Below are 23,698 nucleotides of genomic sequence, written 5' to 3' on the forward strand. Positions count from 1 at the left end.
AAATAAAAGAGCAGATCTGACTCCTCAAATCTTTCTCAGGCTTCCTTTCCCAGCCTCACTCACTGGTGCTCCAGCGAGGAGCCTTAAATGCCTTAAAGCTTTGGCCAAAATTGAAGCAAATAAATGAAGTTGCCTAACTTGGACTTTTAGCCTCCAAAACCCAAGGTAAATAAATGCCTTTTCTTTATCATTCATCCATCCTTAGGCATGTCACTATAATAAATGGAAAACTGACTAATACAAATTTGATTGTGGACCTAATAAAGATGATACACCTGCATCGTGACAGTTCCTAATGGCTCATTTCCCTCTTAATGTGAGCTACCAATTCAAGATTCCAGAGGAGGGACTAGTGAGATGGCTCAGTGGCTAAGAGTACTTACTGCTCTTGCAGAGAGCTAAAGTTCAGTTCCCACCACTGACATGGCAGCCCACAACTGCCTCTAACTGCAGATCTAGGGTATGTGACACCTTCTTCTGTCCCCTGTGGGCACCGTCATGCATGTGGTGCACGTACATTCATGCAGGCTCAAACACATACACAAAAACTAAAAAGATATAAATCTTTTTAAAAAGAGTCCATGGGCGTGGAGGGAGCCACTGAAGACAGTGGTCCAAGGAGTGAAAACTCAGCCCTGGTCTACCCACTCTCCACACTCTTTTCCTATTTTTGTGGGGCCACCACGTAAGAGCACTAAACCATTTGCTTAATCACTCTGTTTTCCCTGACTACAAGTAATAAAATGCTGCACCCTCTAAAATAATTTCCTAGCTACTTGCTAAGATTCATCTCTGACATTTCATTAAATATGATCATTTAACTGTACAAGTACAAATGCATTTTTAATTTAGCTTACTGCAGATATTACAGATGTGGGGAAATGAATTCCTGTTGCTGTAGGAAATATATATCATTCACATATGCATGCCACAAAAGAACAAATTATTAAAAATTACTGAAACTTCTACGAAGATTTATATTTAACTTTTGCATTTCCAATCTCTGTGTCATTGTGGAAACATAGCATGTCAGTTTGTCGTCCATGATTCTGTGAAGAATGTGTGGGTGATTCCACAGGGATCTTGATCAATAGCACTCACATCTCCTGTGGACATGCTGTGGTATTAAAGGCAATGGGGATTGAGTTTACAGTGGGCAGTTATGAAGGTAGCATACTAAACAATTGGTAGTATGCTAAACAACTGGTTACTGGTCTTCTCTATGAAAGAAAAGAGCAATAGAAAATGTATCTTTGGTCCTGTGTACGATAAATCCAACTGTGGCTCAGGCTACAGCTTTAATAGGAAAATGCTAAAATGTAAGCCCACACTCTCAGTGCATATGGTCTTTGGATTTAGAACAAGTGAGGGAAAAATGAGCTCGTTTTTTTGGCCTTAGGCTTTGAAATCAAGAACTTACACCGGCAAACCAGCAATTATTACCTCCTATGGTATCAGGTGCTTCCACAGAATGTGCTTCCATTTTCACTGCCGTAAAAAGAAGCAAACTTGTCTGCAAACATCTTTGCAGTGTATTTTAGAGAAGCAAAATAATAGAGGTGTGAAATAGTTACTTCGGAGAAAATCCATTCCGGGAAAATAGGAGGCCCAACACTTCCATGTATTCAAAAGCTAAGGGAAAAAAATCAATAAAAAATAGGTGATAGCAGTGAAATAACAATTAAAAGTGAATGGTAATGAGAAGCAAGCTTTCTTCTCAGCCTGTTCTTACACATGTTTTAGGTCCATGTTTAGACTTAGATTCAGTGGGAATGATCCCACCTCACTTATCTGTGTATTTTCTAAGTCATGTAATAAGTTTAAGATTTTAAGTTTAGAAGGGACCTTTGAGATAGTCTGGATTAGGTCTGACCTAGGTCCTTTCTGTCTCCTAATAGACAAACTGCCTTCCCTCTTTCCTTTACCACGATAAGGAGAGGGATGGCTCCAGGGACTGTTGGTAAAGTAGAATTGGTGAGAAATGGTTGCCCCCAAGTTCCCAAATACTTGTGACTGGTAGCAGAGATTCTCCTTTATTTTAGTTCATTGTGTGTTTCTATAAAAAAAATCCCCAAGAATGGGTAAAATATAAATAAAAGTAATTAATTTGGCTCGTGGTTCTGATGGTTGAGATTTCCAAGGTCCCTGATTGCTCCATATGGTGAAAGTATATGCAAGAAGGTTCACATGGTCAGAGAAGAAATAGGAGTCAGATGAGAGACCAGCCTTATGTTCATAACAAATACATCTCTCAAGAACTAATTTACTGAGACCTGCATTGATCCCTTAATGAGGGTAGTCATGATTCAGTCACCTGATCACCACCCACTAGACCTCATTTCTTAATGATTCTCTCTCCTCCACATCACTACATTGAGCACCAATTCTGCCTGTGAGCCTTTGGGGGACAAACCACATCCAAACCACAGCATCTCTGCGACTTGATGAAGCACTTAGGCCAGCCAGGAAGAGCTTTAATTTGTGTGCTGCAGGCTCGTACGACGCTGCCACTTACAAATGTTATGATGTTAGTCCTGTTACGAGTGATGGCACTGACTGAGGCAGTGTGCCCGGGAGGAATGTGGCTGATCAGCGGCAGTGAGGGGGAACGCACCGTCCCAAAGCCATTGGGTTGAAATGAGATTATCTTCACAAAGATTTTTCTTTTAACCACAGCAGCAAACATGTCGTTTTTCAAAAGCAGAACCCATAATCCGCTAAATCAAATAGCTTTTGAATGCAATGTGTCAAAACATTGAGATTCCATTCTATGTCTTCAAGACCTAGCAAACAGCTAGACTAAGGGGAGTATTGAATGACTCTTCTACCGTAATAGTTTGTTTTTGAATACTTCTGGTACACAAGTATGCATTCCAACACATATGATGAGGTGCGCACTGTACCTTTAATTCAAGGAGGTGGGGAGCAGTCTTTCTTCCTTCTTAAGAACAGTAACATTTTTTTCAGTTACTTCTAGAATACAAAGGACAGTAAGTCCCAGTTGTTTAAATATTTTCCTTTTTATTATGAATGACGAAAGAAGCAGTAGCAGTGTTCTGAGCAAGGTGGAATTCAAATACACTCACCTGAAATGAAATGTGACCTTATTCACCCACAGCAATTCCCAGGGGAATGCTGGTGAGCTCACCTTGGGTGAATTTCCACCGTCTTCTCCAGGGGTTTCTGAATGCCCAGTTAAGCTATACGTGTTGTACAGTTTGGATATGATTTGCTTGTCTGCACAAAGGTTCATATGCTGGGAACCTGGTCACAGTATGGTATAACAGTATTAGGAAATGATGCCTTTAAGAGAAAGGGTCTGCTGGCAGATAATTAGGTCACTGCTCATGGAAAGTATTAATATTGGCTTGCATAGTTCGTCATCTCAAATGGGGATGGTTATAAAAGGGAACTCACACCTTGGTTCTGTATAGACAGCCTATGCCTTTTTTGCATGGCAGACCTGTGGAAATGTAAAGGATAAAAGGAACATCTATTCACCCCAAATAAGGACGGCATTGGCAGACAAAAAATACTCTAATGAGTCTTCCTTGGACTCAAATAACCGAGTTTATTTGGGTTACTTGGACTCAAATAACTTAGTCGAATAACTGAGTATATTAGGGTTACTTACACGAGCATAGGTGACTCACGGACAGACATACTGCACCCAGAAGTCCCAACCACTGTCCACCAAACTCCTTTTCATTTGGCTCTGAGACTAGAGGGCAATCAACACAAACCTGGCTTCAGAGCACTACCTAGCACTGAAGTATTAGAAATGACCACAGGCTCACACAATATGAGACAGACAAAACCTAATCCTAGGAAAGTTCAGTGCTTCTCCACATCATATCCTTGTTCATATCAGGAATTCTGCTGATCTCAGAAAACACCATCCAACCACAAGAAAGACAACTTATTTGGTTGCCTTTTAGTACACACACCAGCTCCATGGCACCTTGCTTCAAGATGGAGTTACTCAGGCTGGGATTCAAAAGACTAGCCCCACCACACTTTTGTATTTCCAAACAATGTGACGTAGCCAGGACACCAAGCGGTTTGGACCCCCTGGCTACCAGAATCACAAGCCAAATAAATCTCATTTCTATGTAAAGTAGCCAACATCAAAAAATTTGTATAGCAATATCAAATACCCTAAGGCATGCGGAATGCCAATGTGACCCCCTAGCAATCCCAGGACAGCAAGAAACAAACCTCACATTAAAGAACTGCTTGCATTTCCCTGCCCTCTGTGCCCTTTGTACAGAGTACCACATCCGGTTACGTTCTTTTCCATATCTTACCTGCCACAGTTCTTCAATCATTGGTCTGTGGCCTCCCTGATCCCATCCCTCCCTCTAAGCTTGATTATTAGCATAGCCACCTCCCCAGAGTTCCAAAATACCTGTCTCTTCTCTCCCTCTATAGCAGTGGTTCTCAACCTGTGGGTAATGACCCCTTTGGAGGGTTGAGTGACTCTTTCATGGGGGTTGCCTAAGACCATCAGAAAACAGTTATTTACAATTCATAACAGTAGAAAAATTACAGTTATGAAGTAGCAACAAAAATAATTTTGTGGTTGGGGATCACCACAACATGAGGAACTGTATTTAAGGATCACTGTAGGTGAATTTTTCTTTGGGCTACCAGTTCACAAAAAAATGATATGGAGACTTATTAATTATGAAAGATTGGCCTATAGCTTGGGCTTGTCCCACTAGCTCATATAACTTAAATTAACCCATTTATATTAATCTACATTTTACCTCATGGCTTTTTACTCTCTTTCATTTTGCACCTCCTGTTTCCTCTCCATGTCCTCTGCCTAAATATTGGACAGTCAGCTCTTTATTAAAACAATCAGAAGATATCTTAGCAAAGACACATCTTCACAGTACAAAAAAATAATTCCACAACATTTTTCCATTTTGTCTAAATGAAAAAGAAAGGTTTTAACTCCAACATAGTAAAACTACATACAATAAGAGCAATTATCAGGTATTGTCTAAATAGAAAGGAAAGGTATTAACAAATCAAACTATATGCAATAAGAAATATTATCAAATAAGAATTACATTCACAATGTCCAGTCCATTTGTATTGGGCAAATTCAGAGAAAATACTCCATTATCTATTCTCTCTTAATGAGTCCAGAATTTTGTACCTAATTTACTTTCTATCATGACTGTAACTATATGGAAAACTGTAACTATAACTATCTAGTCTTCAACTCCATCAAAGACCAAAGAAGGATATAATATTACCTGAATAAACAGGAAATGCAGAGCAAGCAACTTCCAAAACTATGAGAAACGACCAACAGCTGGCTGCCTGGACAGTCACCCAAAGTTCCTCTGCATGCTTGTATTTTATTGTTTTGAGTCAGAATCTCTCTATCCATCCCTCACTGGTCTCAAACTTGTTATGTAGCCCAGGCAAGCCTTGAACCCATGATCTTCCTGCCTTAGCCTCATAAATTCTAACATTACAAGTGTCTTAGTGAGGGTTTACAATGCTGTGATAAATACCAGGATCAAAGGCAACTTGGAGAGAAAAGGCTTTATTTCAACTTGTGGTTCTACATCACACTCCATCGCTGAGGGAAGTCAGGGCAGGAACCTGGAGGCAGAAGGTTATGCAAAGACCTTATAAGAGTTCCACTTATTCGTTGCTTGAGCTAAAATCCCCATTGCTTGCTTAGTATGTCTTCTTATAGCATCCAGGAAAACCAGCCCACATCAATCATCAATCATGAAAATGCAGCACAGCCTTGCCCACAGGCCAGTCTGGTTGGGGGCATTTTCTCAATTTCCCTCCTCCCAAATGACTCTAGCTTGTGTCAAGTTGACATAAAACTAACCATCACAAGTATGCACCACTAAACCTGGCACACTTCTCACATTAAATTTTTAAAACGTACTACATTGAAAGAGAATATTTCAACTATTTTCTGTAATCTGAGCTCATTTGGTCTTTCCTCAAAAATATACCTTGTTTTTATTTATGTATGGGTCGAGCTCCTTTGCCTTAAATTGCATCTTTCAGTGAGGCAGGACAAGTCCCACTTTTATGGCATCTTGAACACTACTTGGCCTACACAGAGTACCCAGTGGTACTGAAGCAAGAATAACACTAGTGAAGATGCTGTTGATTAGGATGATGAAGAGGATGACAGGCTTGCAGTGACGACAAACCCTTCCTCATCTATAATGTCTACATCAGAGAGGAGCCATTCCCTATGACTTTCAAATTTCTTTCCTGCTTGTAGCACATATCAAGTTTCACTGAAAGGCTTTTATCTACTCTTTGGGATGATTTGACAGGATGAAAGAAAATAAGTTTTCTATAGCTGAAAAACTCTTGCTGTCTCACAAGGGAACTTAGCAAGAAAATATGTCAAGTGGGATAAAAGAGAAATTGCAGAAGAAAAACAGATCATAGTAAGCCTCAGACAACCTCCTCTGAGTCGAAGAACTATTAAAATGCAGAAGAAATATAAATCCAAGAAAGTTAAACGTGGCTGAAAGATGTTTGAAACTTGAGCATGTCTAAGGAGATGCTAAAGGCAAAGATGTCATCCGATAACAACGCTGGTCCTGAAAAGGCAGGTCTAGGTCACCTCTTCCCATCAGCTGACCTGGGGCTGATTACCCATGGCAGTTCCAAATAATTGCTCTAATCATTCCAGGGAGTCCCTTACCTTGTCCTAGCAAGGAAGCAATGCATTAGCCAGCTTCAGAGGCCGGGCACCCCAAACTTGACATCTCTGAGAGAGACACCTCTATTCTCAGGGCAGCATTCCCTGAAGTGGCTCGCTTCTATGACGGCTTCAAAGCTGCCTGTAGATAAGGGTCTCCTTAAATGATGTGGGAATTTGTCTTTGCAGGTTGAGCTGAGACGATGACCAGTGGGGTGGAGACTGATAACAGCAAGAAAGGGGGAAACATGTCACCCAGGATTGTGTTAAGGATTCAGCTCTTGCAGAGAGTAGAGGATAATTAGGGCTTTGTGTCATCAGAACTTTTCATGTCAACAAAGAAGCACGGTCTGCCTAAATAAGAAACTGTCAGGTCCTGTTAAAGCCATAAGAGTTAGGGCCTGCTTTCCAACCTGCACCTCCTCGCTGGATATGCCAACTTATTTTAGAAGGCTAAGCAAAGAGGTGCTTTATTTGGGCGCTTATATATATGCTTGTTTTAATTCTTGAGGAAATTATCTGTGGCTTCTCTTAACATATACATATTTTGTCTTCTTGCTCAGATAATATTGATGAAACCCAAAGAAGCTGTTCTGAACCTAAACAAGAAATTATCTAAACAGTGCATTCAGTGACAAGGAATTTTTACAGGGAAAAAAAAGTGTTATGGGAAAATCTCTCTAATGTGCTAGACTAATAATGAACCAGATAGAGCTAAATTCAAGCCAGCCCTTTCATATAATAAATTGGGCATCTCTCCACCAACATACAGCCTTTTCCCTACATAGAATGTAGCAGATCGTATTAAAGGTACTTGTTTTGTGTCTATTTCTCCATGTAAAGCTGAGATGTTGGAAGGCTAAAAATAGCCCACCCTTTTACTCTTTTAAGTCTAACCTAGTAACTGTCACTTAGCTAATACTGAACAACAAATGTTGTAAGTGAACTTTTCTCAAACTCTGAAATTAATTGTTAATAGTCATTTTATCTAAAGATGTTTTTCTGAACTAGTTTTCATTTTATGTACCTATATATCTAGGGTCACTTAAAAATTCCCAGGTAGAAGGGGAAATGGATGAGATCTCCATAAGTAGTCTGGGGTGAGGGGGGACAATGGAGGGTAGGGGTTGGGGGATAAGAACATAAAGGATGGTCAGGCTGGAACAGGGATGAAGTGGAAGAGCAATGAAAGAGATACCATTATGGAGGGAGACATCATAGGGATAGAGAGAAACTGGGCGCTAGAGAAGTTCCCAGGAATCCACAAGGATGACCCCAGCTTAGACTACTAGCAATAGTGGAGAGGGTGCCTGAACTAACCTACCCTGGTAATCAGATTAGTGAATGCCCTAACTGTCATCATAGAGCCTTCATCCAGTAACTGATGGAAGCAGATACAGAGATCCACAGCTAAGCACCAGGCCAAGCTCCAGGAGTCCAATCCAAGAGAGAGAAGAGGGATTCTATGAGCAAGGGACATCAAGATCATGATGGGGAAACCTACAGAGACAACCAAACCAAACTGGTGGTAACTCATGAACTGCGGACCAATAGCTGTGGAGCCTCCATGGGACTGACTTACTAGGCCCTCTGCATAGGCAAGACAGTTATGTAGCTTGATCTGCTTAAGGGGCCCCTGGCAGTGGGATCAGGACCCATCCCTAGGGCATGAGCTGGATTTTGGAGCCCACTGCCTATGGTGGGACACCTTACACAGCCTTGGTGCTAGGGGAGGTGCTTGGACCTGCCTCAACTGACTGTATCAGGCTCTGCTGACTCCCCATGGGAAGCCTTGCCCTGGGGGAGGTGGGAATGGAGGAGAGGATGGGGGGAAGAATGGGGATGGGAGGGGATCTGTGGTTGGTATGTAAAATGAATAGAAAATTCCTTAATAAAAAAAATTCCAGGTAGAAAGAGGTCATGTTGGGAAATTTTCAGGAACCCTGTTACAGAAAACCATGCACACCCACACAGAGCCTCTGCCTTTTTCTCTAGGGTACACATAGATTCTAGATGCTTGTGTAGAGGGAAGGACAAGTGATTAAGGAAGGAATAGGATCTACATCTTTCTTCTGATAAATGTCTAGCCTATAACAAAAGATGTTCTGACCCCCTCTCTGAGTTTAGCCATTCTCCTGTCTACAGGGCCAACCTCTGCCTCCAAACTTTCTGCAGCCTCCTATAAAGATTAAGCTTTGTTGTCAGTTTGACTGGATTGAGAAACACCTGGAAAACTGGTCAAGCACATTTCTAGGTGTGTCTGTATTTCCAGAGATGATGGACATGTAGGTTAACAAACTGAGAAAGTGGGAACTTCTCTCAATGGTACGATCCCATAGAACATCTAGAAGGAGGAAACTTGTGCACATGCACACACAGTTCGTCCTGAGCAGGTGCCTTTTTACTCCTGATGCTTGTGGACATCAGACTCCACAGTCCTCAGCCTTTAAATGTGGTCACACCAGAAACCCTCCAGGAAGCTTCCAGGCTCCCACCTTCTCACTGGAGCCATGGTTTTGGTTCCTCTTGTTTCTGAAGTTTCCAGATTTGGATTTCTGCAGCATTCTCCACACTTCCATTGTGGGACTGTCCAGCCTCTAATTATGAGAACGAAGCTAATAAATCCCTTCTTCTAATTAGAAAAGTAAAGGTAAGGATGCAACCCAGTTATTAGAGAGAGTGCTTGCCTATCAAGTAAAAGGCCCTGGGTTTGATCCAAGTACCACATAAAGGGTATGGTAGTTCCCATCTATAGTCTCAGTATATAGGGGTTGAGGCAGGAAGATCAGAAATTCAAGGTCATCCTTGGATATATAGTTAGAAGCCCTGTCACAAAAAAATACATAAATACATTCTCTTGGTTCTGTACCTGTACTAATACTAATACTAACACTCTTGGTTCTGTACCTGTACCTGTACTGACTAATACTTGTCTAATTTCCCTTAGCCATGATCAACTACGATGATCACAGTTAGCATGGGTACTACTATAACCTTTCTTGACTTGGTCCCAGTTCCATTGTCAAGCCTCATCTCTTAATGTCTCTATCCCCCATACATATCTTACTCTATCTACCAATCTCTCAAAAAAAAAAAAAAAAAACCTACCATTGGGCCCTCTCCCGTGATGTATGTAAGCCTCACTGTGTGTGGTCTCATCTTACATGGTTTTAGTTACCCATGGTCAGCATAATGAATTCTTGCACATTTCCACTCCATCCAGCCAAGGACCTGAATCATCCCTTGGTCTAGTTTATCCAAACTGCACAGCACCTCCCTTTTCCTCTCCGAATAGCCATGTCTGATACCAGATCAACTCACGGAATTACAGTGCCTCTGTCCAAGTAATCCTGTTTTACCTAATAATGGTCCCAGAGTACAAAGTAATGGTGCTGGCAATTCAGAGGTGCCAAGGAATGCTGGGAAGTGCTTCCTTTAAACAAAAAGACAGAAGCTTGCGGATTAAGAAGAGGCAAAAAAGAACCCCGTACTGAGGTTGCTGAGATCTACCGTACATGAGAGACTCTGAAAGACTGGGGGCACATTCCCACAAATTTTATTACAGGACATTGCCATAATTGTTCTATTTTGCAATTAGTTATTACTGATACTCTTATTAGTTTAATTCATATATTAAACTTTATCATAGGTATTTTATGTAGAAAACCAATGTTATATGTATAGTATATATACTATATATCATGTGAAGATTACATAATGTGCATTACATAGTGACATGCATATGTATATAAAAAATATATACTTATACACATGCATGTGGTTCAATTCTAATCACAGCTTCATGCTCCACAGGGGCATCTTGTAATGTGTCTCCCATGAGTAAGAAGTATCCACTCCATCCACTGCCTGTTACATACCTTCAGTCCATCACCACCTCTCAGGAAACTCACTGTTCTTGACTTGACCAGCTATCTCCAATGCATCTCTCAGGTTGCAACTTGAGAAAAACCTCACAGAAAACCTTACTCAGGGATCAGAGCTTGGGCTCAGCAGCCTTGATTTACACACTGATTCTTAGGAAGCATCGATTTTCACCCAGAATCACCTGACTGCTGGAAACAGCAAATTATCTACCATTTGTGAGCTCCCATTGTCATAGGCATGGTGCTTAGCTCAGTGCCCCCTCTGTCTTACACTTCTACTGGTGAAATTACTAAGGCTACTCCACGTAGTCAAAAGGAAGATTTGCTTAGTGGGTGACTTACAAAAAAGGGATAGGTAGATCGTGGGGTCTGGGGAAGGTGTATCGCAGTCCAGCGGTGTTCTCTGGAGCTCCGCTCGGTCACCCTCCACCATCAAGGGTCTAGGAACAGCGATCTTGGGTCTCCAGGTGCCTCCCTTGGCCCCACCTTGTAGGCGTGACAGTTGCCGAAGCCTCAATGGGGGTTGGAACTTCCAGATCAAAGCTGGAATGGCTACCCACTGCACACTTCGTCCTCACCACCCCTTCCATCATCTAGCTTTTTCAGCAGACTCTTCTTTGAAAGCACTGGGGGTTGGGGGGAGGGTGGAATGGCTCAGGGAAAGCGTCTAGAAAGATCCAGAAGGATCTTGGCATTCCAGGAGGGTGTTATTCCTCAGCTGGCACTGGAAGAATTACCAGAAACCATACAGGACCCAACATGGTATGGCACTTCTGTGCAGGGTACAAAGTGACCAGGAAGACCAGAATGTCTGAGTTCCCAAGAGATTTCTGAGCATCTCTTTCCAGTGTGTCTTGGGGAAAGGAAGTAGGAGGAGGAGAGTGAATTTGAAATTTTTTAATTGACCCAATTTGTCCAAAAGGGACCATTTTTAAAGAAAAAGAGACCATTATCTTTAGATGTCAAATGTAAGTCTTTCAGAAATCAATGAAAATGGAATTTCTCGAGTAGTACATGTCCTAGTTAAAAGAAATAAGGAAAACTTCAATTTTTTTGCACATCTTCATTATAATATATTAAATTGGCCTGGTTTTATCAATGAGACAAATTGCCAACTCAACACCTCTGCCAAAATCATTATGTATGAACATGATAGATATTTGAGGGGCCAGTGAATAAAACCCATAAGAAACATTTGGCATTCTTAGCTTAGGTTATGGTGACACATGCCTGTAATCTAACCACCCAGGAGGATAAGGTACAAGGATTGAAAGTATGAGGCCAGTAGGTCACATAGTAAGTTCCTTTCACATAGAAGAATTTAAATGAAAAGGGTTTGGGAAATGGTTCAGTCTTTAAGGGGTTTGCTGCATAAGCGTGAGGACTGAAGATCAATTTGAGGTATTGATGTAAAAGTGGACTACTGTGCAGTAGGGCTGGAGAGAAAGGAGGTATAGAAACAGATCCCTGGCACTCACTGGCCAGCCAGCCATGCTGAATCAGTGAGCTTCTGGTTCAGAGAGAGACCCTGTCAAAAAAAAAAATAAGGTGGAGAGTGATTAAAGCAGACACTCTGTCAGGGACCAAACATGAACCATGGGAAAGTGCTAGCTAGATCAGAGAACAAGCCACAAGCCCTAAACCAGATGTTCCCCAAAGATAAAGAACATCCCGCGGTCAGGTAGCATAGCAACAGAACAATGGGCTTTGACCAGTGACAAAGCACAACATCCTGCAGCTTCACGACCTGCAGGTATCCCTTCAGCTGCATGCCCCCGCTCAGCTGCACATCCTGCACATCCTGTACCCCTTCCCTCCTTCCTGCCCCCTCCCCATCCCATGCTATATAAGCCTTGCTGAGGAGAATAAAACTTGCAGCTTGATCAGAACCCTGTCTTGCTGTCTTCCTTTGTGTCTCCCGTCCCTTTCATTCTCTCCCGCAGGTGGGTCGCCCCCGTTGAGACCCCGCTGGCCGGGGCAACACTCAACATTGACCTCTGCCCTCCACACACAGACACATACAAACACTCCACACATATGACAGAGAGAGATGAGGACAGAAAGACAGAGAGACAGAGAGAGAGAGACAGGCACAAAGAGAGACAGAGACAAAGATTTTAAAGAAGAGAGAAAAGAACAAAAAAGAAACACTTAGAATGCCCCCAAACAACAGCTAAATCCCTTCATTGTGATTAATCCATAAGTTATATTTAGAACAAAGTACCAAAGGATAATATTCATGGAGTAGAAGCATTTTCGTATGTAAGTGAAGAACATTACACATGGTCATATCCCTAGTAGTGCCTTTAAATCCCACTATGCACAATTATCAAGCCTGTGAATAGTTCATGTCTCAAAATATTGGTAACAAGAACCTTTAAGTCACTGTAGTTTAAAAAATATAGAATATCATCTATAAATTCACAACCTAATTTCCTTTAAAAGTTATTGTTATGGTATGTAGGTAAAGCATTCCTCCAAAAGGCTAGTATATCGAAGACATGATCCCTTGCAAGCAATGCCTAGAGGGGGGCTTTGGGGAAGTGATGCATCATGAGAGCTCTGATCTTACAAATTGATTCCATTGATGGATTCAGACTTGAACTGACTATTGGAAGGTGGGCGTCTCTGAGAAGCATGTCATTGGGAACGTGAGTTTGAAGGATACATCTTGGTACTAGACACTTAGGTCACTGTACTCTGCCTCCGGACCACCATGGGGTGAACAGTCTTCTCTTCCACATGCTCCTGAGACCATGATGGTGTGCATCTCCTTAAGCCCACAGGAATGGAGCCAACCCAGCAAGAACAAGAATGGTGAGCCCAAACCAGCCCTCTCTTCCCAGCTGTTCACATCAGATACTCTGTTTTCATGTGTGAAAACGAACATACGTGTGCTGGGATTTTATGAATCAAAACTTCAGTTCTCTTATTCATTATTCACACATCAGCTATGACAAACTGTCAGAGAAACGGCAGGAAAGGCTCTGTCTTGGCTCATTGTTTCAGAGATTTCAGTTCTCCATTACTTGTTCTGATGATTTAGGGCCTGCGGCAAAGCAAAACCTCACATGGCTGCACAGTGCTACTTTTTTCCCTAGGACCAAGAAGTCAAGACAGAAAAAGAACCAAAATCTCAATATTCCTTTCAAGGGTACACCTCCCATGACCTGACTCCCTTTCACCAGACTCCACCTCATAAAGAGCCCACCACCTCTCAGACCCTGAGCACAGGCTTTAACACAGGGCTTTTGAGAGCTACTCCACCTTCAAACAACAACAACATCTCTGTGACCTTGGGCATGTAATTTAGCCATCTGAGTTCAGTGTTTCCTCAACTGTAAAGTAAGAGAAATAATTCTGACATCAAAAGAAATACCTCAAGCATAGTACATATGATATGACTCTGAAGTCCCCTTTCTATTCCCACATGGAAGTCTACAGGTAAAAGGAATTAAAAAGAACAGAAGTGGGTTGCTGTCTGTGGACACAATGGCGGCTCCGTCCCAATTGCATTGCATTTGCTCAGACTGTTAGCATGATTGTTTCCACTCAATGAACCGTCCTTCGTTCCCTTCTGCTTTCTTCTGTTCAGGGGTGACATGGGCAACAGTGGACGATTTCTTCCCCAGTGGCTACTCACCAGTGAAGCCCAAAGCACTAGACCAGCTCCTGGGTGTGTCTCTAGAACTAGAACTACAGACAGTCCTTTCCCGGCTACTGCTGAGTCTTCTGGGCGCACGAATGACTGTGCACAACAGCGTCCTATTCCTTAAGCAACAGGAAATGGGACCAGGGCAAGAACATACTCATTTCACAGCAGGACAAGCACGGTATATAAATGCCGATGTTCTTGTTGATGAAACCTCAGCCAACAGAAACGTGACTTTATTTGATCACGGTTCACTGTGAAAAAACATCCTTTCCCTACACTTCACATTGAATTAAGCTGATGATGATTAAAAATAAAAACGGTTGCACGGATAATGTGAACCAAGCCTGGACCATCATGAATATTTGTCACTGCTCTTCAGGCTGTCAGATACTGCCTGATGGCTAGAGTGCTGTCAGCCAGTGTTAATAGCAAAAAAGAACAAGAAGACTTCTTTCTGTACTTTTTAGGAAGGCACACTTGAGGTTAAATCAAGAAATCATTTTTCTTTAAAGAAAATGAATCATCAAACACGAGACCATGGGGTACACTTCATTTGTCTTCCTTAGCTACATTACTTTTCAGGTTCTCTAACATATGCCTTCCTCCAGCACATACATAACACCTTGCCATCTAATGCATATTTTTAAAATTAAAATGGAAGAGCCCTTCTGAGAAATTAAATATAAATATAGTTGTCTGAGGTTAAAGTTACAGCTTTTGCTCTTTCAAGAGGCAGGTTTTCTTAGAAGATAGATGGATCTGAATAGAAAATCTTTGCAATAAGAAAATTACAATATGAAATGAGACCACTGTAACAGAAAATTGCTAATAAGGGCTAGGCATATAGCTCAGTGGTGGAGCATTGGTCCAGCTCATGCAAAGATCCAGGTTCCATCTATAGTACTATGCATACACACACAAAGGGGAAAAAAAAACCTCCTGGTAAGTACATCTAGCATTGCTAGAAAGCAAAGTAAATGGCCATGGTTGTGATGGTTTTAATTATCCTACACTGTCCCTGGAAGTAGGTGAGTTTGGCGGGTTCACATTACTTATTTAATGATTATTACCTGAAACCTGTATTTTTAAAAAAAATCAGTTATTTTCCCAAAGTATTGTTGCCACTAAAGTGGAAAGCATTTAGGAAGGACTGTATTCTGATTTAAGCTTATGTCAATCATTTACCCCTCAGGATAAATTATCTCAGGGCTGAAGAGATGACTCAGCAGTTAAGAGTACTGGCTGCTCCTGCAGAGGACTGGGTTTCAAGTCCCAGCACCCACATAGCCAGCTAAACCATCTATAACTCCAGCTCTTGGAGATTCAGCACAAGTGCCAGACACCACAGGTGCTTAAGTCTTGATAGGAGTCAGGCTGGAGACCCAGGACTTGGATGAAGGTACATCTGCACTCACCTGCTTGTATGCATAATCAAAAAATAAAACCAAAGTTGGGGGAAAAAAAAGCCAGGCGGTGTTAATTCCAATACTTGGGAGGCAGAGGAAGGCAGATCTCTGTGAGTTCGAGGCCAGCCTGGTCTACAGAGCAAGTTCCAGGACAGCCAGGGCTGCTATACAGAGAAACCCTGTCTCAAAAAAATAATATGTCCTAAAAGTAAAATGTTGAAACCATGAGTATGTAGGGAGGCAAAGCTGACAGAGATTGGAGGAGAAGGTGCTCATCCTTAGGTGATATCTAGAGCACTGAGAAGGAATTTCCTCAAAGTGATGTCTTGCCTCCTAAAAGCCAACTTTTCTTACTTCAAAGACCCTATCCTCCTGTTGAATGAATTAAACAGTTCCTAGGTAACCTTGTTGAGAGGCACATACAATGCATTCACTGGTGTCTATTTCTGTCTACTTCTCCTTAGACAAGTTATTAAAGAGTTCATGTGGTTCTCTCACACTAAATATCCCCTTTTATGAGTTGGGCGAGAAAACCAGAAGGAACCAGGGGGAAAAAAATCCTGGAGGAATGGAATGCCCTCTGCCTTCTTCAGTGTTACACTCTAGGCACCAAGCACAGACCTTGTGGACACTCCTGTGTGATCCTTGTCTGGCCACATGAACAAATATCAGAAGACAATCATTTATACTCTAACCAAACAGCCAGGACAAATATGATTTAGCCAACAAACTGAGGCTCAGAAAAACTGAGTCCCAAAATTCCCACAGGAACTTGGTGGGCGAGACAAGACAAAGTAACTGTGTCTCCATTCTGTCAAGAGGCCCAACACATTGTTCTCCAGTGCCCTGCAAATCCTCAGGGGCTTCCGGGTCACCTTCAAAGATGGAGTAGCTTGGTCACTTCTCTCTACATGATGCACCACCACACTTTACCACCTCAGAAACTGTCAGCTGGGACAGCTGCCACTGTCTTATGGACACTGAAAAGAAAGCCACTGCTGACTCAGATAGGCACGATGCTTCCTTCTTACAGACCACACTCTTGTCTTCACTAAAGGAGCTTCTTTTGATCTAGGAGACATAGGTTTTTATCATGTATCATAGACCCCCTCGTGTGTGCCTTTTAATGGCATGAAATTAATTAAGATAACCAAAAACGTTTGCAATGGGTTCCACCTGTCTGAATCCATTTTTGATCTGATCACAACTGGCTTATGATTACACTTCGAACACGTCATTAAGGTCGTTGATCTTGCAGCACTTCTTAAAGCTGCTAGAGACCACAACCCCATGGGCGGGCGAGGGACAGAGTGGGCCTGAAGGACTCCAGATTGCAGAAAGATGCCACACCCCTTGGGGATGTCAGTGCTGCCACTTCTGTCCCGTAGCCATTTGCTCATAGTGATCAAAGGCATGCTTCATACTGTCATTGGAATTTTCTTTCAAGCCCTCAGTGACCATCCTGAGACTGTTTATATCTCATGGCTTTGGCAGTGATCACTACAGATCAACAGTGATGTAAAATGCATCCAACCATCAAAGAGTTTTAAATGTGTATGCATTTGGAATTGACAAAAGGCAACATGCGTCCATCTGCTACCTGTGCGCTATCTTGCATTGATGTTTTGACTGTGTATGTATCTGTGTAAAGGTTTCAGGTCCCCTGGAACTGGAGTTACAGACACTAGTGAGCTGCCATGTGGGTGCTTGGAATTGAACCTGGGTCCTCTAGAAGAGCAGCCAGTGCTCTTAACTGCTGAGCCATCTCTCCAGCCCCTTACCTGTATTTTCTAACACAGGTTTTATTGTTTATTATTTATAACAAAACCATATTATCTGCATGTTATTTAGATCCATCTGCCTTACTTTTTATGTATAAAAAGGTCAAAACTCCATATTGCAAGCAAAAGCATCTTGTCCATTGTTTTTTGCGTTGACTCTTCAGTTGGCTCATCTTTGAGCAGATTGATATGAGAGAGTCTTTAAAATTTTCAAAGGCCCTTAGATAAATGAAAGGAGACCAAGTTCACATGCATTGGGCTCGAACCAAGGCTCCTCACCAACAACTGGGTTAGGCTATGCTCTCCCAAGTTATGTGGTCTGCAGAACGCCTCCCAGGCATGAGCAGAGACTCTCTTTGGTCTCAGGATTCTGACTAGGAAGCACTATGAGCTTGTGATGCCTCTGTTTTATGAAACTCAAAAGAGCACAGCCAAGCTAAGAGAAATGGAGCTCAGCTAGTCAGCATCTCAGATGGGTCACCTCCAACCTAGACTAGGGAGGGGGCTTCACTGCTTACTTTTCCTGGCACTGTGTCCAAATATTGGATAGAAACTACTTAAAGGAAGAAGGAGGCGTTGGCTCATGGCTCCACGGAGCTTTCAGTCCCTCGACGTGAGGCAGGCAAGGCACAGAAGCTCCCCCATCTGTGGTGGCAGAGGTGCTGAGTGAGCAGTCACATCCTGGTGGGCCAGGAAGGGATACACTTACGCAGGATCCGCCACCAATGGCCCACTTCTGCCAACCAAGCATCACCTGCAAAAGTCTCCAGAGCCTTCACAGCCAGAGGTTAGGGGCCAGTCAGAAGAGGAACCTGTAGGGAACATTTTAGATTCGAACCCTCACAGGTGGAGTGGTTTTTGTTCTCTAAAATCCATATGCTGAGGTAAAATACCTAGCATGTCGGAAGGAGGCTGTATTCACAGAAGAGTTTTTTAAGGAGGATATTAAACTAAGGGGAGGAGGCACTAGTGTGGGCCTTAATCAGAGCTGATAGTATCTGTGTGAAGGATTAAGATACAGACACGCCCAGAAGAAAGACATGTGAGAACTTGGGGAGGAGATGGCCACCTGTAAGCCCAGGGGAAAATAACACTGCCGCGCCCTGATCTCGGACTCTCAGCCTCCAGAGCTATGAGTAAATCACAGTACCGTTTAAAAGCCACCATCCCTGAATGTGACACTTTACTATGCCACCCGAGCTGACTATTAGAGGGTTAACATGAGATCAAAGCGAGCTCTCTACAAACCACATAACATAGGAAGAACATAGGCTCTCTATGAGACCCCATTAGTGAGCCGAGCCAGCAGGACCCTTCTTTTAACAGACTTTAAACACCCAAAGGTTTATCTGGTCCCTCTGTGACCTGCAACAGACATGGCTTACAGGAGAGACCAAATAGGGAGGCATTAATTTTTCTATCAAACATCAGTTTCCTAAGCCTTAGCTATTGCTTTCAAGGTCCTCGCCTACCCAAGCTCCCACAGTTGCTAGAACTCTGCACCCAGCGACTGGCTGGAAGTTCGAAGTTCAGCCAAGACTCTTCTGATGGTCCAAATGGATGAAGGGCGGGCAACAGGAGCGGAAATCAGATGCCTGGGAAAGATGGCACTGTGTTAATCGGTCCTTTCTAACTGGCTCCGAGCGGGTGGTACCTAACAAGAGGGAAACTGAAGTGTATATAGCAGAGGGAAAGGAGACTGGCAAACCATTAGCCTATACTCTCCGTTCGCTAAACATAAATAAAATAGATCCATTACCTCAGCCCCTTCTCCTTAGCAGTATGGGTTTGATTGTCCTCTTGCCTACAGGTAATTCTCCATCAAAATTAAATCCGTCAGCCAGTCCTCAATTTTATAAACTAAGCAGGCAGGGGAAGAGATGAGGTCAGGCAGCTGTGGGCAGAGAGGAGGTTATCCTTCCCAGGGCTACAACACCAAGTCTAAGTTGCTGGGGCTTTTTTTTTTTTTTTTTTTTTTTTAACCTAAATGTGGCTGTATTCACAGTCCCATAGCGACATCAGCTGGCCACATCCCCAATAGCAGCCTCTGTGAAGAGGAAATATCTCAGAGCAATGTACCCTGTGTGCTCTCTGGACTCAGACTTTTCTGATTGAAATATGTGCTGCAAAAGGCGCAGATATTTCCATGTCTGCGACAAGAACACGGCAGATGCACAAATGCACAGGTCTTTGTCTTTTAGTGGCCACTTCAGTCCTCAAAAGTCAGTGATGTTGCTGATGCTTGTCAAACAACCTCTTTCTCCAGGACAATTGTACACCCAGGTCTGTCTCCCGGAGTTAAGTCAGGGGTTGCTAGGAGATGCAAGTGAGAGAGAGACAGCGAGACCTGGGGGTTTAGTCTGTGCACAATAGGTGAAGAAAAGAAACTAAGAAGGCCAAAACATGTCTAGACTCTACCTTTAGTTCAGGGGCTACTTGATCTCCAGAGCTCCTTTCTTACACAAGCCTCTTCCACCACAAAAAGGTCCTAGGAATTATTTTACTCACCTTTGCTTCTGATTTTGTACCCATAATCTTATAGCTTTCCCCTGAAGAGGGTCCCTCGGATAGTATAAGCTTTATATATATTGGGATCCTTACCTGTAACACTGTGTGGGTTGATGTAAGCTCTTAGATAGATACTGTGTAATACATGGAGAAAACAAGCTTCCAGAAATGTCCTGTTTCAAAGGAGCCACAGCAATACATGAAACAACTAGGATTTAAGTAATGGCCAAACTGAATGGTTACGATTATAGACACAGTGACCTGGAAACTCAGGAGGCAAAGGTAACATAGGTCATTAAGGAACTGGAAAGCCAGGCATGGTGGTGCACACCTGCAGTCCCTTCACTGGGGAGTGGCATGGGAAGATCAGGAGTTCAGGGTCATCTTCACTACCAGTGAGGTTAAGAGGCTAGCCTGGGTTATGAGAAATTTATATATATAAATTCAGCTATGAAATTATGAGCAGTAAGTCAAAAGAAGTATCTAATCAAGAGGAAAACATGAGTGGGAGCCACAGAATGCTGGGGAAGAGACCGTAAACAAGTACAGAGCAAACTAGTAGAAGCCAGGCTGCATATTAGGAAGTCATGGATGCCACTGGGCTAAAAGAGACGTAGCTCAGATTCTTGAGGATTTAGATTTGAGTCCGAAATCTCTTACTGAATCAAGGAATGGCCTCAAGGATGACCAGTTGCATTGGACACAACCCTGACATTTTCCTAACAACTGGCCAGTAGCAACATCAGCATGGCAGTGCTGGGGGAGACTGATCCAGTGAGGAGAGTTGGATAGTGCTGTGGTCGTTCTCTTCAGCTTTAGCAATAGCTCCGGGGGTCTAGTGACCAGGACTAAAGCATCGGATCATTAACTCCTCCTGCTGTGCAGCAGAGTCGCCATGCGCAGTGACCAGCAGCTTTCAGGAAACGCCTCCGGGTCCTGTCTGCAGGGTCTGTGAAGCATCATCTAACTCTTTCACAGTGCCCACTCCCCTTACACTGCCTATCGAAATGCTTGGATCTTGGAAAAGTACACATTCCCAGTCTTTAAATACTGGTAACATGTGCTGGATTTTTTATAAGATTTATTTTTATTGTTTCAAGACTGTGTGTGTGTGTGTGTGTGTGTGTGTGTGTGTGTGTGTGTGTGTGCACATGCATGCAGGTGCCCACAGAGTCCAGAAGAGTGTCAGATCCCCGAGAGCTTTTGTGAGCTACCCAACATGGGCCCTGGGATCCAAACCTGGGTCCTCTGTGAGAGGAGTACATACATACTCCTAACCACTGTGCCATCTCGTCATCTCCAGCCTCTAATATTTATAACACCATGACTCACAGGTAAGTAGATAAGGCCTTGCATGTCAGTATATCAAGAAGTTAAATATTCCCTGAAAAATATAACTGCCTCCTTTGAAAGCCTATTGAATGGCTAGAATTGTCAGGGTATACCATAGTTCCCTGTGAATGAATCCAATACCACATTGCTATATGCATGCTTCTAAAGTTAGAAGCTGTAACTAGTGTTCTAGCATACCCTAGAGTGCTGGTTAGTTTTTGTCAACTTGACAAAGACTATAGTCACCAGCTTCAATTGAAGTATTGCCTCCATCAGATTGGCCTGTGGGCATTGTCTTAGTCACTGTCCTATTGCTGTGAAGAGACACCATGACCAAGGCAACTCTTATAAAATAAAGCATTTAATTGGGTATAGCAGGAGTCTTAAAAGGTCTTATTAATTAAATCAAACCTGAGGCCAGTTATTGGGGTGAAGGCTGGAAGATCAGAGAAGCAGAACAAGCCACAACTACCTTACCTCGCCAGTTCCTCAGCTGATCCTGTTTCCTCAGACTGGAAGCCTCTCAGTCCTCATCCGAATGGATCTCAGCTGAACTGTTGCTCAGAGCCTAAAAGCTTAACCAGGCCAAAAGCTTCTAGTTCCTGGTTTTCATGCCTTATATACCTTTCTGCTTTCTGACATCACTTCCTGGGATTAAAGGTGTGAGTCACCATGCTTGGCTGTTTCTAGTGTGGCCTTAAACTCACAGAGATCCAGATGGATCTCTGCCTCTCAAGTGATAGGATTAAAAGTGTGTGTGCCACCATTTTCTGGCCTCTGTGTCTATCTAGTGGCTGCTCTGTCCTCTGACCCCAAATAAGTTTATTAGGGTGCACAATATTTTGGGGAACACAATACCACCACAATTGGGAGCTTGCTTACAGTTTCAGAGAGTAAGTCCCCCATGGTCATCATGATGGGAAGCAGACAGACATAGTGCTGGAGCAGGAGCTAAGAGCTTTACATCTGTAGGTAGCAGGTGGATAAAGGGGGAGGGAGGCTAGGCCTGGTTTGGTGTCTTGAAACCTCAAAGCCCACCCCTAGAGACATACTTCTTCCAACAAAGCCATGCCTACTCCAACACACCCCCAGTCCTTCCAAACTGTTCATCAACTGGGGACTAAAAATGAAAATATATGAGCCAATGGGGAACATTCAACCACAGGCATGTCTGTGAGGCAATTTCTTTATAAATGCAGGAAGGCTGAGCCCACAATAGGCAAGGCCACTCCTGGGCAGGTGGTCCCAGGTTGTATAAAAAAAAAAGCAGGCTGAGTAAGCCATGGGCAGCAATCCAGTAAGCAGTGTTTATCCGTGTTCTCTGCTTCAGTTCCTGCCTCTAGGTTCCTGCCTTGAGTTCCTGTCCTGACTTCCCTCAGTAATGTTCTATTACCTAAAAGTATAAGCCAAATAAACCCTTTCCACTCCAAGATGGTTTGAGTCAGTGCTGTATCACAGCACCAAAGAAGCAAATTAGCACAACTACCGCACAGCCATTGCCCACACATGAGGTAGATGTTACTGTATGGATAGATGGGTCTAGACTAGTTCACACATACGAGAAGCTGGAAATCTCCATGGGGTGGTGCTGACAGCAGTGGACCCATCCATAGTCAGGATCAAGGTCACAAAGATATTGAGCAAATGGGACCAAGAGGAGAAGATGACCATCAAATACTGGCAGAGAAGACCAAATGCTACAAGGGGAGAATTGCCGAAGACAAACTTCCCTTCTCTGATTGGCTTAGATGCCAGTCCTAACAACAACCAAGGCCTTGGATGAAGCCACAGCATGATCAGAACACCTCTCAGGCTCACAATGCAGTGGTGAATGCATTAGTCAATCCATGCCCAATACTCAGCACAGAGTGGATCAGTGTGGGCTGACCCATCCCATTAAGGCTTGACCCACCAGACTCTGTTCTCAGTGCTCTGTACATGCAATCAAGCTTCTATATTCAAGAGTTTCACACCCACAGATTCAAGCAACTTCAGACTGAATATATTTCAAAAGAAAACAACTGAATCTGTACTGAGCAAGCTCTTTTCTTGTCATAATTTTCTGAGAATATGGTATAGCAACTACTCACGAGACGCTTGCCTTGTATTGGGTATTCCAAACAGTCTAGAAGTCATCTAAAATGCACAGAAAGACACAGAGGTTATGTGCAAACACTAAACCCTAAGGGGCTTGGGTGTCTCTGGATTTTGGTTCTAGGCAGGCAAAACGCCATCTTGGATGTCAGGAGACAACTATATTAAGTCCTTTAGTCCTTATGACTGTCCTATTAGGTGATTAACACTATCTCACTGAACAGGTGAAGAAAACCAAGCACACAGATGGGAATTAACTTGCTCTGGGCTCCACTCTTAATAAGTAGTAGGAAGAATGTGAAGCAAAATAAGCCACATGCTAAAAAGTATTTCATAAC

This window comes from Peromyscus leucopus, chromosome 5 (genome assembly GCF_004664715.2).
Source record: "Peromyscus leucopus breed LL Stock chromosome 5, UCI_PerLeu_2.1, whole genome shotgun sequence".
Taxonomy (NCBI): Eukaryota; Metazoa; Chordata; class Mammalia; order Rodentia; family Cricetidae; genus Peromyscus; species Peromyscus leucopus.